Below are 18,009 nucleotides of genomic sequence, written 5' to 3'. Positions count from 1 at the left end.
TCTGCCCCCATATAACTCCCCCCCCCCGGTATAACTTTCCCCCTGGTATAACTTCCCTGCCCAATATAAATCCCCCCCCCCCCTGATATAACTTCCCTCCCTGGTATAACTTCCTTTCCCTGGTATAACTTCCCCCTCCCCCATATAACTTCCCCCCTGGTATAACATACCTCCTGGTACAACTGCCCCCGGTATAACTTTCCCCCCGGTATAACTTCCCCCCTGGTATTACTTCCCTGCCTTGTATAACTTCCCCTCTGTATAACTTCCTCCCTAGTATAACTTCCCTGCCTGGTATAACTTCCCCCCTGGTATAACTTCCTCCCTGGTATAACTTCCCTGCCTGGTATAACTTCCCTCTCAGGTATAAGTTCCTCCCTGGTATAACTTCCCTCCTAGTATAACTCTCCCCCCGGTATAACTTACCTCCTGGTATAACTCCCCCCGATATAACTTCCCCCTGGTATAACTTCCCTGCCTGGTATAACTTCCCCCCCCTGGTATAACTTCCCCCCTGGTATAACTTCCTCCCTGGTATAACTTCCCTGCCTGGTATAACTTCTCGCCCATTATAACTTCCTCCCTGGTATAACTTCCCCCCTGGTATAACTTCCCCCTGGTATAATTTCCCCCCTGGTATAACTTCCTCCCTGGTATAACTTCCCCCCTGGTATAACTTCCCCCCCGGTATAACTTCCTCCCTGGTATAACTTCCCTGCCTGGTATAACTTCTCTCCCAGTATATCTTCCTCCCTGGTATAACTTCCCTGCCTGGTATAACTTCTCTCCCAGTATAACTTCCTCCCTGGTATAATTTCCCCCCTGGTTTAACTCCCCCCCCGGTATAACTTCCTCCCTGGTATAACTTCCCTGCCTGGTATAACTTCCCTGCCTGGTATAACTTCTCTCCCTGGTATAACTTCCTCTCTGGTATAATTTCCCCCCTGGTTTAACTTCCCCCCTGGTATAACTTCCTCCCTGGTATAACTTCCCCCCTGGTATAACTTCCTCCCTGGTTTAACTTCCCTGCCTGGTATAACTTCCCCCCTGGTATAACTTCCTCCCTGGTATAACTTCCCTGCCTGGTATAACTTCTCTCCCAGTATAACTTCCTCCCCGGTATAACTTCCCACCTGGTATAACTTGCCCCCCATCCCCAGTATAACTCCCCCGCCGGGTATAACTCCCCCCTGGTATAACTTCCCCCCTGGTATAACTCCCCCTTGGTATAACCTCCCCCCTGGTATAACTTCCCCCCTGGTATAAAATCCCCCCTGGTATAACTCCCCCCACCCACCCCGGTATAACTTCCCCCTCCATATAACTTCCCCCAGGCATAAATCCCCCCCCCCCCGGTATAACTTCCCCCCTGGTATAACTTCTCCCCCGGTATAACTACCCCCCCCCCGGTATAACTTCCCCCTGGTATAACTTCCCCCTGGTATAACTTCCTCCCTGATATAACTTACCTGCCTGGTATAACTTCTCTCCCAGTATGACTTCCTCCCTGGTATAACTCCCCCCCGGTATAACTTCCCCCTGGTATAACTTTCCCCTGGTATAACTTCCCCACTGGTATAACTCCCCCGCCGGGTATAACTCCCCCCTGGTATAACTTCCCCCCTGGTATAACTCCCCCCTGGTATAACTTCCCCCCTGGTATAAAATCCCCCCTGGAATAACTCCCCCACTGGTATAAGTTCCCCCATATAACTCCCCCCTGGTATAACTTCCCCCCAGGTATAACGCCCCCTCACCCCGGTATAACTTCCCCCTCCATATGACTTCCCCCAGGGATGACTCCCCCCCCACCCCTGGTATAACTTCCCCCATGTATAACTTCTCCCCCAGTATAACTCCCCCCCGGTTTAACTTCCCCCCCATATAACTTCCCCCTGATATAACTTCTCCCCGGTATAACTTCCCTGCCTGGTATAACTTCCCCCCCAGTATAACTTCCTCCCCAGTATAACTTCCTCCCTGGTATAACTTCCCTCCCAATATAACTTCCCCCCCTGGTATAACTTACCTCCAGGTATAACTCCCTCCGTAATAACTCCCCCCCCCAGTATAACCTCCCCCCTGGTATAACTTCCCTGCCTGATATTGTGTCACCCTGGCCTGGATGCCACAAATATAATAAATCTGTGTCTGAGAGTAAGGGGGAGGTCCTCTAGTCAGGGGAACATTAGCCTGCAATACCTCCTGTCTCAGGCCAGTAGGGAGAGCAGGCTGCCCCTATAAAAGCTGGAACTGGGGGCAGGGTTAGAGAGAGCTGGACAACCTGTCTCTGGATTGAGAGGTGTCTTAGAGCAGAGAGGGACAGTTGTATTGCACCCTAAGAGGACGTGTGGCGGTAGGAGAGCCACAAGCCAGGGACAAGAGGTGAAGTGCGCCTGTCCTGGCAGACAAAGAACCCAATTTACCAGACTTTGGCGTCTGAGGCTGTGAGGATTCCACGTCCTACAGCAGATAATCAGTCCGCAGGGGACTGTATGTTCCTTGGCCTAAGAAGCCCGGAGGTTCCGCCACACCAGAAGGGACCAGCAAAGCCGTACCAGGCCGGGAATAGAAAGGGACCCAAGTTGCGGGCCATACGGGCGAGAAGACACGGTGAGCTCGGGACCGTGGGCTGTTACCCTATAAGGAGGAAATAGCCAGAAGGAGCTCAGAGAGCACGGTAGGCCTACACCCTCACCCTGACCAGGGCCAATTTCCCGTTTGCTCTCAGACGTCCAGGCCCCCCTCCTAGCCGGGCCTGCTTGTGGGTCAGTTCACCTGTTCTAGTAAAGACCCTGGACTGCAACCTGTTGTCTGTGTGCTCCTTGCTCCTCCAGCACTAACGGCGCTGGGACGCCCTACACCATCACCCCCATCTTCTACTATACTGCCCTGGGGCCGCACTCTTCCCGTGGGGAGTCACACTACCCCAGCTGCATACACCATCAGCCCCAGCGGTCTGCCTTGCAGCGGCGGTTCACACTGACCGCAATCCACGGGTGGCGTAGTCGGACATTACCAACAGCGCATGGCAGACTACCAATGGTCTGACCACCCTGAGCCACGGAACCGGGTTGCCACTACTACCCCCATCGTTTCCCGATTGCCCGGCTCCGAGTGCCCCACGGCCCAGGGGGTGAGTCAGCTTTGGCGTAGTCGGCAGGATAGTAACCAACCCGCCACAAACGGGTATTGCGTGCCTGAAAAAGACTGTACACGTACCTGAAGAAGAGGTTTCCCACCATCCGGAGCCATTTCCCGCCATTTTCAGCCGTCTCCCGCCATCTTCTGTCGGTTCCCGCCATCTTCAGCCGTTTTCCCGCCAACGGACGCCATCTTCAGGACGCCGCGCGGGAAGAAGAGGGGCGTGGACGTCCAAACCGCGCGAGACCCGAAGCTCCGCCCTACGCACCGACGCTGCGCAAGGTCCTGGAAGGGAGAGAGAGCGACGCTGACGTCACCAGGACGCGACGCATGGTCCTCGTCCAGAGCAGCACCAGCGGAGCCGCGGCCTACAGAAGAGGATCGTCGGAAGGTAGGCCACGCTTAACTAGGGGGGAGGAAGATGTCGGACACGGAGGCGCCCACTACCAGCAGCGCAGCTGCAGCAGCGGTGATGCCATTCTCCCTGCCCTACATCAATGGAGCGGCCTGGCTGCCTAAGTATTCGGGGGAGCCCCATGCCCTAACTGACTTTAAGGAAAGTCTGTACAGTTTGTTCCAAGTTTACCCCCTGACAGAGGAACAGAAGGTCAGCATACTGACAGGGCAGTTAACTGGCGCAGCCCAGCAGGAGGTAAAGTCATGGCCTGCTGAGGAGAAAAGAACTGTGAAGGGTGTTCTGGCCTGGCTGCGGGGTACCTTTGACACACGTACCTCCGCTGAAATTAAAATGAGGTTCTATGGATGTAAGCAGCGGGCACAGGACAGCATCAGAGACTATGCCCTAAATTTGCAAATTTGCAGGAAGCCTTGAGGGCCATCCAACAAGCTGACCCTGGCAGCGTGCAGGATACGGATAAGCTACTAACAGAACAGTTTATAGAAGGTCTGCTGTCTAGCGCCCACAGGACCCAGCTGCTCCTCATGTTCTTTCAGAACCCTGATCTGACCTTTGCCCAATTTAAGGACAGGGCCATAAGGGTGCTCCGCGAACCCGCAAAAAGTGGCGCTATAAACCTCCGGCGCCCTGCTCTCACCTACCACCAGGAGGCGGCGCCCTCCTCTATGGACTCTGTGGGGGCCGATGCACAGGCCCTGAACCAAGCCCCGTCGAAAGATCTGCATCACCAAGTCCAGGAGCTGACCAGGAGCGTCGCGGCGTTGACCAGGACCGTCCAGGCGTTACAAGTGGACCCGTCAAGACCCATCGAGCTGGCTTCAAGTCCGGAGGATGTCCCGTGGCGTCGACAGAGGAGGATCCCGTCGTTCCGAGGGAGGCCCACAGACCGCTACGCAGAGGATGGACAGCCCATTTGCCGTCGATGCAACCAGCCCGGACACATTTCCAGGTACTGTAATTTAAACGGGTCCAACCTGGGTCAGAGGGCCGACCACCAGGCATAAGATTACCAGGCCCTTACAATTGGCGTAATAAGTACGTTGGGGGGCACCCGGTTTTACCCGTGGTGCTGGACGGTATCCCCATGAGCGCCTTGCTGGATACTGGGTCACAAGTAACCACTATCCCTTATGTACTTTTTAAGCAGTATTGGACTGATGCTGATATAACACGGTATCCAGACAGTGACTTGAGCATCATCGCCAGTAATGGCTTGCCCGCGCCGCAGATGGGGTTCAAGGAGATGACCATTAAAATTGGTAAAGTTGAACTGCCGGCACAGGGAGTGATTATTGTGGACATTGACCGTCGTGAAAGTCACCCTAAAATAACTGTGGGTACTAACGTGATTGAAAATTGTCTTTCAGAAGTAATTGTAATTCTACAACAGGTGGCGGTGAATGCTAGTTCCAGCCAACAGAGAGTCCTCAACAAGGAGATAAAAGCCCTGATGAGACGGCAGCAGGTAGAACTGTCTGGTGGTGAGATCGGTAGCGTAAGAATTAGAGATGAGCGGTGTTCGACTAGAACTGTTCGCCAATCTCAAATTCGAGCTGTTTTGGGTGGTGTTCGAGTTGTTCGACGAACCCGAACGATTTGCAAAAGATTCGGCTGTTCGAGGTTATGTTCGATAACTGTTCGTGCACCAAAAGCGTGTCCTGCATGTCTGGCGCTATTTTGAGCACCAATCATGCAGGGATTGTCTGCCACTCACTGTAATGCCACAGCCATGGTGGTTGTGGCATTACAGTGATTGCCCAAATCGATGGGAACAGTGCTCACAGTGAAACATGAAAAGCCGGCAATTCAGCAGCGGCATACACCGGTACCCGACAATTTAGAACCGAAAGAATAGAGCTTCACACATAGATTAGATAGATAGAAACATGTCAGTCACATATATATGAAGTACAGTGACAGTGTTGGTTACTGTGCTTGTCATTTAGTATTAAAATAAAGGATTTATTATTAAAAAAAATTGGCGTGGGGTTCCCCTTAATTTTAGGCTCTAGCGGAGGTTAAGCAGACGGCTGGGGCAGATGTTTGAAGCCTGGGAAGGGGGTAATACTCACGGAGCTTCCCAGGCTACTAATATCAGCCCCCAGCTGAATACCTAGCCTTTACTAGCTATTAAAATGGAGGACCCCCCCAAAAAATATGACGTGGGGTCCCCCCTAATTTAATAGCTAGCAAAGGCTAGGCAGACAGCTGGGGGCTGATATTAATAGCCCAGGAAGGGAGCCATGAATATTGGCCCCCTCCCAGGCTAGAAACACCAGCCATCAGCCGCCCCAGAAATGGCGCATCCATAGGATGCGCCAATTCTGGCACTTAGCCTCGCTCTTCCACGCTGCCCTGATGCGGTGGCAGGGGGTAATAGGGTTGGGGTTGATGTCAGCTTATAATGCCAGCTGACATCAAGCCCAGGTTAGTAATGGAGAGGCGTCTATAAGACACCCCCATTACTAACCGTATAGTCAAAGTTGCAAAAAAACACAAACACCCAGAATAAAGTCCTTTAATTGAAATAAAGACACAATCCTTTATTGTTCTAAATTAAACCATACTTACCATCACGCCCATTCCAGCTGAAGCCAACGATCTCCTGCAATAAAAGAAAAATAATAAAGCAACCTCATCCTTACCTTTCCATGGTTCCCACGACAGCTTCAGCTCTGCTACATCGAGATGACAGGCTGGACCGCAGCAGAACGCTGCCATCCAGCCTGTCATCCCGCAGACACTGAGAAGCGCAGGTGTGACACCCCAGGGGTCTGGTTGCCACAGTGATAGAGATATTACGTCTGAGAGCAGGTGGGAGGTCCTTTGGTCAGGGATCCTGTGCATGCCACACCTCCTGCCCAGTCTTGGGAGGGGAAGAACTTCCCCTATATAAACCCGGGGCTGAAGCAGGGTTAGGAGTCAAGGAGAGTAGAGACAAGAAACAGTCATAGGAAGAAACAGCAGGAGCTCAGTGGGAGCAATACTACTACGAGTCAGGGGCTGGCAGCTGCAGAGCTCGCCCTGACTGAGAAGCTTTCTTACCGGACCCGGCATCCGAGGCTGTGGGGACTAACTCTTACCCAGCAGCAGAAGCCGACCGGCAGGGGATTTCAGGTCCTCAGGCCCAGAAACCCGAAGGCACGGTCACACGTGTGGGACCAGCACCGCCATCGTGGAGCGGAAGCCAATAGAAGGCCCCGAGTCACCGGCCATACGGGTGAGCACCACACAGTACACTCAGGGACGTGGGCTACTTATATCCGCTTCTAGCAAGGTAGCCAGAAGAGTACAGTCAGTTTGGGAGGCCTACAACTCCGCCTGGCCAGGGGAGATCCCATCTGCTCAAGGACTGACCAGGCCCCGTTCGCTAGCAAGTACTCCGGGAGGGTCTATCGTTGTTACCAGTAAAGACCCTGAATTACACCGCACCGTCTCTGAGTGGTTCCTGCTACCCCCTTCTTCCACGTCGGCTGCCCTGAGGCCATACCCCTCCCGTTGGGGGTTATACTATCACGCTGCACAATTCTACACCGGCCTCAGCGGTCTGCCCTGCAGCGGCAGCTCCATAGCTGCAAATCAACGGGTGGCGTAGTCGACACTCAAATAACATCTATCAAGACTGCCACACACTGAGTCTGACTCCCTGGGCACGGACCGGGTCCCCGCCACTCGGAGACTACAACCCTCATCTGATCCGGTTCCGGGTAAGCCCCCGTGCGCGAGACGCTACGCGACACAGCAGGCCCAGGGGCGCGTCAACTTTGGCGTAGTCGGCAGGATTTCGTGCCCGCAACCACCGGGTACTGCGTGCCTGAAAAGCAAAGACTGTTCAAACTTACCAGTGGTGAGGTTTCCCGCCATCCGGCGCCATCTTCTGCCTTCTTCCCGCCATCCGCGAAGTTTTCCCGCCATCCGGCGCCATCTTCGGCCTTCTTCCCGCCATCCGTGGAGTTTTCCCGCCATTGGACGCCATCTTGAGGACGCCGCGCGGGAAGAAGAGGGGCGTGGACTTCGAAAGCGCGCGAGAACTGAAGCCCCGCCTCACGTCCGGACGTTGCGTAAGGTCCTGGAAGGAGCCCAGCAGACGCCGACGTCACCGGAGCGCGACGGAAGGTCCTCAACCCTGACGATCTACTGCGGAGCCGCGGCCTACGGAACAGGATCATCGCAAGGTAGGCCACGGTCCACTAGGGGGGAGGAAGATGTCGGATACGGAGGAGAGCTTCACTGCCTCAACCCCCGCCAGCGCCACCGCTGCTGCAGTTATGCCCTTCACCATGCCCTATATCCCGGGAGCAGCTTGGCTACCCCAGTACTCAGGGGAGTCACATACCCTGCATGACTTTAGAGAAAAGCTGGATAGCCTCTTCCAGGTGTACCCCCTCACAGAAGAGCAAAAAGTGAGCATCCTGGTGGCCCAACTAACCGGGGCAGCTAAAAGGGAAGTAAAATCCTGGCCACCTGGGAGGAAGACTGTCGCAGGGATATTAACCCGGCTGAAGGATACCTTTGATACCCGCACCTCAGCCGAGATTAAGCTTAGATTCTACGGGTGCAAGCAGCGAGCGCATGAGAGTATAAGGGACTATGCACTAAACCTACAAGAGGCCCTGAGGGCCATTAAGCAGACCGACCCTGATGGAGTGGGAAACGAGGACAGGCTGTTGACTGAACAATTTATAGAGGGACTGTATTGTAATGCCCACCGAACCCAGTTGCGGGCGATGGCCTTACAGGATCCCCATCTGGGCTTTGCACAGTTCAAGGACAGAGCCATCCGGGTGCTCCGAGAACCGGCACCGGGTGGCGTTATGACCCACAGGCGCCCAGCTATTACTTACCACCAGGAGGCGGCGCCCTTGTCGGCAGGGCCTGTGGGAGCTGATGCGCAGGCTTTGGACAATGACCCGGCTCCAGACCTACACCATCAGGTCCAAGAGCTAGCTAAGAGCGTTGCTGCGCTAACCCGAACTGTGCAGTCTTTACAGGTTTCCACCCCAGGGAAGATCCAGCTGGCATCCGGACCGGAGGACATCCCGTGGCGTCGACCAAGGAGGACCCCACCGGCCAGAGGAAGACCCAGTGACCGATACAGCGAGGACGGACGACCCATCTGCCGCCGCTGCAATCAACCCGGACATATGGCAAGGTACTGTTCTTTAAACGGGCACAACCTGGGGTAGAGGGCCAACCCCCAGGAAAAAGATCACCAGGCCCATCGAACTGGCGCGACAGATATGTGGGAGGACGTCCAGTCTTGCCTGTGGTACTGGATGGCATTCCCATGAGTGCCCTACTGTACACCGGGTCGCAGGTCACCACCATCCCGTACGTGCTCTTTAAGCAGTACTGGAATGACTCGGATATTACCCGCTACCCTGACGACGACTTGAGTATCATCGCCAGCAATGGCCAGCCCGTGCCACAGATCGGATTTAAAGAGGTGACCATCAAAATCGGTAGAGTCGAACTGGCAGCACAGGGACTGATCATTGTAGATATTGACAAACATGAGAGTCACCCAAAAATAACTCTAGGAACTAATGTAATTGAAAATTGTCTTGCAGAGGTGATTTTCCTTTTACAGCAGGTTGCCAAGAACGCCAGCTCCGGCGAGCAGCGGGTGCTCCAGAAAGAGATCCGGGCACTGATGCGACGGCAACAGGTGGAACTCTCCGGCGGTGAGATTGGTAGCGTAAGAATGTGTGACCCTTTTCCTATTGCCATGCCCCCAAAAAGTGAAATGATGATTTGGTGCCGGGCAGCTATTGGTCTGAGAGGTAGGGATTACCAGGCAATGGTAGAACCAGTTTACTCAGACAGTAGGCCCACCATTTTGACAGCACAGGGGGTGGTTGATGTACGCCATGGGAGGGTGCCCGTTCGCATAATAAATATCGGGGAGAGGGAAGTGTACCTGCCCCGGTATGCCACGCTAGCCAAATTATATACCATTAACCAAAATTCTATACAATCTGTGGAACCCTTGCCTCCATCTCACCCGGAGGAAGGTAACGGCTCTAAGAAAAACATGGAGGACTGGTGTCAGCAACTACATCTGGGTACCGACTCCACTCCCTCACACCAGAAACAAGGAGTCTATCGGGTGGTTCAGGAGTACGAGAGAGTGTTCAGTAAACACCCGTTAGACTTCGGGCGAGTCAAGGGGGTAGAACACCACATCCCCACGGGAGACCATCCTCCTATAAAAGAGAGGTATCGACCCGTACCCCCTGCCCACTACCAACACGCCAAGGGGATGCTTAGAGACATGAAGGAGGCTGGGGTGATCAGGGATAGCTGTAGCCCCTGGGCAGCTCCACTAGTCTTAGTCAGAAAAAAAGACAACACCATGAGGATGTGTGTAGATTACCGAAAAATCAACCGTATCAAACACAAGGATGCGTACCCCTTACCAAGGATAGAGGAGTCATTGGCTGCTTTAAGATCTGCTAACTTCTTCTCTACCTTGGATCTCACTAGCGGGTACTGGCAGGTTCCTGTAGCAGAGGCGGACCGGGAGAAGACCGCATTCACCACCCCGATGGGACTTAGCGAGTTCACCTGCATGCCGTTCGGACTCTGCAACGCACCAGGAACCTTCCAACGACTAATGGAGCGTTGTCTGGGCCACAGAAACTTCGAGACGGTCCTGTTGTACCTGGACGATGTCATCGTATATTCCAAGACGTATGAGGACCACCTGAAACACCTGGCGGAAGTGTTCGAAGCTCTGGCGAGTTACGGCCTAAAGGTGAAACCCTCCAAGTGTCACCTCCTGAAACCAAAGGTGCAGTACCTGGGACACGTGGTGAGCGCTGACGGAGTGGCTCCCGACCCTGATAAGATCACCGCAATTAAGGAATGGCCAAGCCCCTCCAGCGTAAAAGAAGTGCGGCAGTTCCTCGGGTTGGTAGGCTACTACCGAAGGTTTATTCCCGGTTTCACCAAAAAGGCAGCACCTATGCAGGACCTCCTGATAGGCCAGTCCCGGAAGGCCAAGAACCAGAAGCCGCCCTTCAAATGGGAGGAGCTGGAAGAAGAGTCCTTCCGCCAGCTGAAGATGGCCCTCACGGGGGACGAAATCCTGGCGTACCCGGATTATAGCCAGCCCTTTATCCTCTACACCGACGCCAGTAACATCGGGCTAGGAGCCGTACTGTCCCAGATCCAGCAGGGGAAGGAACGAGTAATCGCCTACGCCAGCCGAAAACTGCGACCCACCGAAAGGAACCCCGAGAATTACAGCTCATTTAAGCTAGAGTTCCTGGCCGTAGTATGGGCAGTCACCGAGCGCTTTAAGCATTACCTCGCTTCTTCCCGGTTCACCGTGTACACGGATAACAACCCGTTGACACACCTGGACACGGCAAGACTCGGTGCTCTGGAGCAGAGGTGGATGGCCCGTCTGTCCAACTACGAGTTCACAATCAAATACCGGGCCGGACGCTCCAATACCAACGCGGATGCCCTGTCCAGGATGCCCAACCTGCCGGACGAAGGAGAAGATCCGGAGGGACTGGAAGAAGTTGAACTCCCTGCGTTCCACCGTCATGGGACTATCCAGTATTCCCACCGGGTAAGGAGTAAGCAGGCTGCTACGTTGAACCCCTTACCTCACTACAACTGGGCGGAAACGCAAGACAGCGACCCTGCCGTCCGACTGGTGAAGGAGATGCTGACTCGCCCGGAGGCTTGCCTTGAACCAGACGCTCCGGAGGAAGCCAAACAACTATGGGCAGAGAAGAGTCGACTGTTCCTTTACAAGGGGAAGTTGTGCCGCAGAATGGTTAACTCCCGAACGCATGAACTACTCTGGCAAGTAGTGGTGCCACGAAGAGACGCAGCCATGGTGATGGAGGCATACCACGACGGAGCTGGACACTTCGGGTGGAAGAAGCTGGAGTTCCTGCTGCGCGAGCGATTCCACTGGGTAGGCATGAGGGGAACCATTGAGAAGTGGTGCAGAGACTGTGGCCCGTGCAACCTGAGAAGGAAGGACCGTGCCAGCCAGAAGACTCCCCTGCAGTCCATCGTCACCCGGCAACCATTGGAACTGGTAGCCTTGGATCATGTAAAACTGACCCCAAGCAGAAGTGGCTACGTCTACGCGTTAACCATCGTGGATCATTACTCCCGGTTCTTGGTTGTCGTCCCCGTCAAGGACTTAACGGCTCAAACAGCAGCTAGAGCCTTCCAGCAGCACTTTTGCCGTCCACACGGGTACCCGGACCAAGTGCTGACGGACCAGGGACCTGCCTTTGAAGCGGAGGTCTTCCAGGAATTCTGCAATCTGTATGGCTGCCGGAAGATAAGGACGACACCCTACCATCCGCAAACTAATGGACTTTGTGAGAAAATGAACCAGGTGGTAATGGATCTTTTAAAAACGTTGCCCCTGGAAGAACGCAGTCTGTGGCCTGAGAAGTTGCCCGATCTGGTGGACCTATACAACCACATCCCGGTAGGTTCCACCAACTGTACCCCGGCTTACCTAATGAGGGCAAGACCTGGTAAGTTACCTGTTGACCTGGAAATGGGAGTCCTGACACCCGAGGACACTTCACCAGAAACAGACTGGGACACAGAGAGGCAGCAGCAGTACCGGAGAGTACAGGAGAGCGTGGAGCGAAGTCTCTGTCAGGCTAGGGAAAGACAAGAGAAAACTTACAACCAGTATGCTCCCGCTGTTCCCCTGGTACCCGGAGAGCAGGTCTTGAAGAGGAAGAGACGGCTCCACAAGTTGGACGACCAGTGGGAGAAGGACCCGTACACCGTACTGCCCTCAAGCCACGAGAACCCGAAGGTTTGTACCATCAGTAAAGACGGAGGGGAAACCACAGCCATTGTATCCCGGGACCACCTGAAGAAGTGTCCCGAACAACTGAGGAACCCTGAAGAGGAACAAGAAGACCATCGACCCGTAGAGGAAAGGGAAGATATGGTTAGTACTGTGCTCGGGGACTTCCCTCGGTCTTGGACTCAAGTCAATGGTGCAGTTGTGGTACCCGTACTCACCTTCCTCCAACCAGCATCCCAAGCACCTACGGAGCAACAGGTAGAGCTGGAAGAACAGCCGGTCCAGGAGGCAGAAGACCCCACACCCGCAGACCAGGAGGATCAACCCTCTGCTTGCAGTGAGCCTGCCATATCCCTAGTGAGCCAAAGAGCCGGTAGACAGCTGCCCAGTTTACCCTTGACAGCTCCTACACCCTGTAGTTCAGGGCTAGGCAGTCAGCTCCGTAGGTCCACTAGGGCCACTAGAGGCCAGTTACCCGCACGTTGGAGGATTTGAAGTGTATAAATTGTTTTATTTATGTTTACCTGTGTATTGTTGCTTGTGTATAATTTTGTGTTTCTAGTTATTTGTAGGAGTCCTTGGTGGATTTACCGGGAATCCTTGTACATAGTTGGAGCGTAACCCAGGACGGACTAAAGACTGTTAAGGACTCGGGGCAGGACAAACCCCTACCTGGTTACGTCTCCCTGTTTTGGTGAAATGGACACCTTGCTTTTCTTCAAAGACTGCACCCGGTTACGGACATGCCGTAACCATCTTTATATGTTTTTCTTATTGTATTATTATTGTTTTTACCTTGTTATGTTTTTCTAAAATATGTTTAGTCCCGGAGTACTAAATTTCACTAGGGGGGAATGTGACACCCCAGGGGTCTGGTTGCCACAGTGATAGAGATATTACGTCTGAGAGCAGGTGGGAGGTCCTTTGGTCAGGGATCCTGTGCATGCCACACCTCCTGCCCAGTCTTGGGAGGGGAAGAACTTCCCCTATATAAACCCGGGGCTGAAGCAGGGTTAGGAGTCAAGGAGAGTAGAGACAAGAAACAGTCATAGGAAGAAACAGCAGGAGCTCAGTGGGAGCAATACTACTACGAGTCAGGGGCTGGCAGCTGCAGAGCTCGCCCTGACTGAGAAGCTTTCTTACCGGACCCGGCGTCCGAGGCTGTGGGAACTAACTCTTACCCAGCAGCAGAAGCCGACCGGCAGGGGATTTCAGGTCCTCAGGCCCAGAAACCCGAAGGCACGGTCACACGTGTGGGACCAGCACCGCCATCGTGGAGCGGAAGCCAATAGAAGGCCCCGAGTCACCGGCCATACGGGTGAGCACCACACAGTACACTCAGGGACGTGGGCTACTTATATCCGCTTCTAGCAAGGTAGCCAGAAGAGTACAGTCAGTTTGGGAGGCCTACAACTCCGCCTGGCCAGGGGAGATCCCATCTGCTCAAGGACTGACCAGGCCCCGTTCGCTAGCAAGTACTCCGGGAGGGTCTATCGTTGTTACCAGTAAAGACCCTGAATTACACCGCACCGTCTCTGAGTGGTTCCTGCTACCCCCTTCTTCCACGTCGGCTGCCCTGAGGCCATACCCCTCCCGTTGGGGGTTATACTATCACGCTGCACAATTCTACACCGGCCTCAGCGGTCTGCCCTGCAGCGGCAGCTCCATAGCTGCAAATCAACGGGTGGCGTAGTCGACACTCAAATAACATCTATCAAGACTGCCACACACTGAGTCTGACTCCCTGGGCACGGACCGGGTCCCCACCACTCGGAGACTACAACCCTCATCTGATCCGGTTCCGGGTAAGCCCCCGTGCGCGAGACGCTGCGCGACACAGCAGGCCCAGGGGCGCGTCAAAGGCATGCTTGCGCTCCTCAGTGTCTCGCTGTGACGGCATAAAGATGAGACGAGTTCATGTCCAATGAACTCGGCGCACCTCATGCACGTCACTGACAGCGTGGGAGAATTCTCCTGCACTCAGCACTTCAGCGTGAGAATTCTCCCACGCTGTCAGTGACGTGCATGAGGTCAGCTGAGTTCATTGGACATGAATGAGCTCACCTCATGCACGTCACTGACAGCGTGGGAGAATTCTCACGCTGAAGTGCTGAGTGCAGGAGAATTTTCCCACGCTGTCAGTGACGTGCATGAGGTGCGCCGAGTTCATTGGACATGAACTCGTCTCATCTTTATGCCGTCACAGCGAGACACTGAGGAGCGCAAGCATGCCTGCGCTTCTCAGTGTCTGCGGGATGACAGGCTGGATGGCAGCGTTCTGTTGCGGTCCAGCCTGTCATCTCGATGTAGCAGAGCTGAAGCTGTCGTGGGAACCATGGAAAGGTAAGGATGAGGTTGCTTTATTATTTTACTTTTATTGCAGGAGATTGTTGGCTTCAGCTGGAATGGGCGTGACGGTAAGTATGGTTTAATTTAGAACAATAAAGAATTGTGTCTTTATTTCAATTAAAGGACTTTATTCTGGGTGTTGTGTTTTTTTAAATACTTTACTAGAAATTCATGGTGGTCATGTCTAATATTGGCGTGACCCCATGAATTTCGGGCTTAGGGCCAGCTGATAATGCCAAGCTGGCCTTAACCCCTTTATTACCCAGTGAGCCACCGCATCAGGGCCCTGGATGAGTTGGGTACAGCGCCAGAAGATGGCGCTTCTATGAACGCGCCATTTTCTGGGGCGGCTGCAGACTGCAATTTGCAGCGGGTGGGGCCCAGAAAGCTTGGGCCTCCCTGCGCTGCGGATTCCAGCCCCCAGCTGCCTTGTTGTACCTGGCTGGGCACAAAAATAGGGCGAAGCCCCACGCATTTTTTTTTTAAATTATTTCATGAAATTCATGGAATAATTAAGAAAAAAAGGTCTTCCCTATATTGTTGTGTCCAACCAGGTACAAATAGGCAGCTGGTGGTTGGGGGCAGCCCGTCCCTGCCTGCTGTACCTGACTGGACACAAATATAGTGCGAAGACCCACGGCAATTTTTTTTTAATTATTTCATGAAATAATTTTTTTAAAAAAGGGCTTCCCTATATTGTTGTGTCTGGCCAGGTACAAATAGGCAGCTGGTGGTTGGGAGCAGCCCGTTCCTGCCTGCTGTACCTGACTGGACACAAATAATAGGGCGAAGCCCCACATCAATTTTTTTTAAATTATTTCAGGAAATTCATGAAATAATGAAAAAAAAATTGATGTGGGGCTTCGCCCTATTATTTGTGTCCAGTCAGGTACAGCAGGCAGGAACGGGCTGCTCCCAACCACCAGCTGCCTATTTGTACCTGGCCAGACACAACAATATAGGGAAGCCCTTTTTTTCTTAATTATTCCATGAATTTCATGAATTTAAAAAAAAAATACGTGGAGCTTCGCCCTATTTTTGTGTCCAGCCAGGTACAACTAGGCAGCTGGGGGCTGGAATCTGCAGCGCAGGGAGGCCCAAGCTTTCTGGGCCCCCCCGCTGCAAATTGCAGTCCGCAGCCGCCCCGGAAAATGGCGCGTTCATAGAAGCGCCATCTTCTGGCGCTGTACCCAACTCATCCAGGGCCCTTGTGCGGTGGCTCACTGGGTAATAAAGGGGTTAAGGCCAGCTTGGCATTATCAGCTGGCCTTAAGCCCGAAATTCATGGGGTCAAGCCAATATTAGACATGACCACCATGAATTTCTAGTAAAGTATTTAAAAAAAACACAAACACCCAGAAAAAAGTCCTTTAATTGAAATAAACACACAATTCTTTATTGTTCTAAATTAAACTATACTTACCATCACGCCCATTCCAGCTGAAGCCAATGATCTCCTGCAATAAAAGTAAAATAATAAAGCAACATCATCCTTACCTTTCCATGGCTCCCACGACAGCTTCAGCTCTGCTACATCGAGATGACAGGCTGGACCGCAGCAGAACGCTGCCATCCATCCTGTCATCCCGCGGACACTGAGAAGCGCAGGCATGCTTGCGCTACTCAGTGTCTGGCTGTGACGGCATCCAGATGAGCCGGGGTCATGTCCAATGAACTCGGCTCACCTCATGCACGTCACTGACAGCGTGGGAAAATTCTCACGCTGAAGCGCTGAGTGCAGGAGAATTTTCCCACGCTGTCAGTGACGTACATGAGGTGAGCCGAGTTCATTGTCGGCTCATCTGGATGCCGTCACAGTCAGACACTGAGGAGCGCAAGCATGCCTGCGCTTCTCAGTGTCTGCGGGATGACAGGCTGGATGGCAGCGTTCTGCTGCGGTCCAGCCTGTCATCTCGATGTAGCAGAGCTGAAGCTGTCGTGGGAGCCATGGAAAGGTAAGGATGATGTTGGTTTATTATTTTACTTTTATTGCAGGAGATCGTTGGCTTCAGCTGGAATGGGCGTGATGGTAAGTATGGTTTAATTTAGAACAATAAAGGAATGTGTCTTTATTTCAATTAAAGGACTTTATTCTGGGTGTTTGTGTTTTTTTTTTAACTTTGACTATGGGGTTAGTAATGGGGGTGTCTTATAGACGCCTCTCCATTACTAACCTGGGCTTGATGTCAGCTGGCATTATAAGCTGACATCAACCCCAACCCTATTACCCCCTGCCACCGCACCAGGGCAGCGTGGAAGAGCGAGGCTAAGTGCCAGAATTGGCGCATCCTATGAATGCGCCATTTCTGGGGCGGCTGACGGCTGGTGTTTCTAGCCTGGGAGGGGGCCAATATTCATGGCTCCCTTCCTGGGCTATTAATATCAGCCCCCAGCTGTCTGCCTAGCCTTTGCTAGCTATTAAATTAGGGGGGACCCCACGTCATTTTTTTGGGGGGGGTCCTCCATTTTAATAGCTAGTAAAGGCTAGGTATTCAGCTGGGGGCTGATATTAGTAGCCTGGGAAGCTCCGTGGGTATTACCCCCTTCCCAGGCTTCAAACATCTGCCCCAGCCGTCTGCTTAACCTCCGCTAGAGCCTAAAATTAAGGGGAACCCCACGCCAATTTTTTTTAATAATAAATCCTTTATTTTAATACTAAATGACAAGTACAGTAACCAACACTGTCACTGTACTTATTATATATGTGACTGACATGTTTCTATCTATCTAATCTATGTGTGAAGCTCTATTCTGTCTGTTATAAATTGTCGGGTACAGATGCTGAATTGCCGGCCGGCTTTTTTAAAGAGACGGTGCATGAAAACACTATTATTTTTTTTAATAAATCCTTTGCAGTAAATGACAAGTACAGTAAGCAACACTGTCACTGTACTTCATATATATGTGACTGACATGTTTCTATCTATCTAATCTATGTGTGAAGCTCTATTCTGTCTGTTATAAATTGTCGGGTACCGCTGCTGAATTGCCGGCCGGCTTTTTTAAAGAGACGGTGCACGAAAACACTATTATATTTTTTAATAAATTCTTTACACTAAATGACAAGTACAGTAAGCAACACTGTCACTGTACTTCATATATATGTGACTGACATGTTTCTATCTATCTAATCTATGTGTGAAGCTCTATTCCTTCATGTCTAAATTGTCGGGTACCGGTGTATACCGCTGCTGAATTGCCGGCCAGCTTTTTTAAAGAAAGCGTCTTCTGAGCAGTTTGTCAGCTTTTGGACACCTTTGAAGGTGTTTTCTATGTGTTCCTATGTGTTTTTGTT

This window comes from Phyllobates terribilis, unplaced genomic scaffold, assembly GCF_046119375.1.
Source record: "Phyllobates terribilis strain yellow unplaced genomic scaffold, ASM4611937v1 Scaffold_7__3_contigs__length_470593459, whole genome shotgun sequence".
Lineage (NCBI taxonomy): Eukaryota > Metazoa > Chordata > Amphibia > Anura > Dendrobatidae > Phyllobates > Phyllobates terribilis.
The sequence above is the reverse complement of the archived record's forward strand: the minus strand, read 5'-3'. Positions refer to the sequence as shown.